At 43.4% G+C, this 1,286-nt stretch overlaps 1 protein-coding gene across 1 annotated transcript in view; it reads left to right on the top strand.

Annotated features, from left to right (window-relative positions):
* Window positions 1–307: 307 nt before the first annotated feature.
* The window catches only part of LOC307270940 (ATP-binding cassette sub-family D member 1-like), a gene marked incomplete at its 3' end in the record, with an annotated part of 15,455 nt that continues 14,476 nt past the window's right edge, over window positions 308–1,286 (top strand). Inside the window, 1 exon segment of the mRNA XM_080054830.1 lies at window positions 308–328.

The following is a 1,286-nucleotide window of genomic DNA, read 5'->3' as shown; positions in this document are numbered from 1 at the left end:
CCAGCGATGAGACGGATATATAAAAGCAAGAGGCAAGTTAAAGTATGTCCCAGTTGTAGCATACTGCATGCTGACTAGATACTGTTTATGATCAGATGTAGTATGGAGGAGAGGAGAGAGAAAGAGGAGGAGATTTGGAACGCTTGCACACACACACACACACACACACTCACACACACACACACACACACACACACACACACACACACACACACACAAAACAAAGAGAAAGAGATCTGGAACGCAGCCCATGTGTAGGATGTGGGAGGGGTGAGTGAGTGAGTGAAGGATGTTCGCAGTATTGGGACGCGGCCCCCTGTTCAGTCAGGTAAACAAAACTTTCTCACCTACTTCACACGCCGATAAAATCATTAAAATTCATTAAATTAACACAATAAACTACATGTTATAAGAGAGGATAATGTGACGCGTTCATCTGACACGTGACCGGAACAGACGTCACTGTAGATAAGGAGATTCATCGCTGTACTTTGACCTTAATGTCAACATCAAAAGTTCACACTAGCAACTAGCTTCGGTTAGCATTACCTGGGACACTTCAGTTAGTTTGGGGCACTTTAAACTCAAATTCTACTTCATAATAGTTGTTTTTTTATTAGGCGGTTATGACTGTACACTTCTGTTAAAGCCTAGACTGTCTGTCAATCATATAAAAACTCATTTTAACGAGGCTGTGGCGTTGGCAGCAAGTTACCAAGCTAACCGGAGCTAAATGCTAGGCGTTGCTACTAGCTTCCAGTGGCCGAAAATGGTTCACTGTGAGCGGGGTGTGTGTGTGTGAGCGGCCCCGGGGGCTGGATCAACAGGTTGGATGAACAGCTGTTGACACTGCTGATGAATAGTGTAAAATCAATGTGTAACTGATAGATATAATCATGAAACTTTGCCAGTTGATTACTGACATTAAAACGATATTTTGTGCTCTGTTTGTTTTAAAAATGTTTTCAATATGTTATGTAGAGAGAGAGAGAGACAGACAGACAGACAGACAGACAGAGAGAGAGAGACAGACAGACAGACAGACAGACAGACAGGGAGAGAGAGAGAGAGAGACAGGCAGGGAGAGAGAGACAGACAGACAGACAGTTAAATAGTGTGGACTCTGTTTATGTTTTTTTTTAAATACTTTACTTCTAGATTATTTTCTTTTTTAAGAACACAAACACACAACTGAAAAAGTGAACACACAAGGGGGCGCCCTTAGCTCAGTTGGTAGGGCGTCCTACCCCCCCCCCATGGGCCCTTAGCTCAGTTGGTAGGGCGTC

Source organism: Ammodytes marinus (genome assembly GCF_949987685.1).
Source record: "Ammodytes marinus genome assembly, contig: scaffold_440, whole genome shotgun sequence".
Lineage (NCBI taxonomy): Eukaryota > Metazoa > Chordata > Actinopteri > Uranoscopiformes > Ammodytidae > Ammodytes > Ammodytes marinus.
The sequence above is the reverse complement of the archived record's forward strand: the minus strand, read 5'-3'. Positions and strand labels throughout refer to the sequence as shown.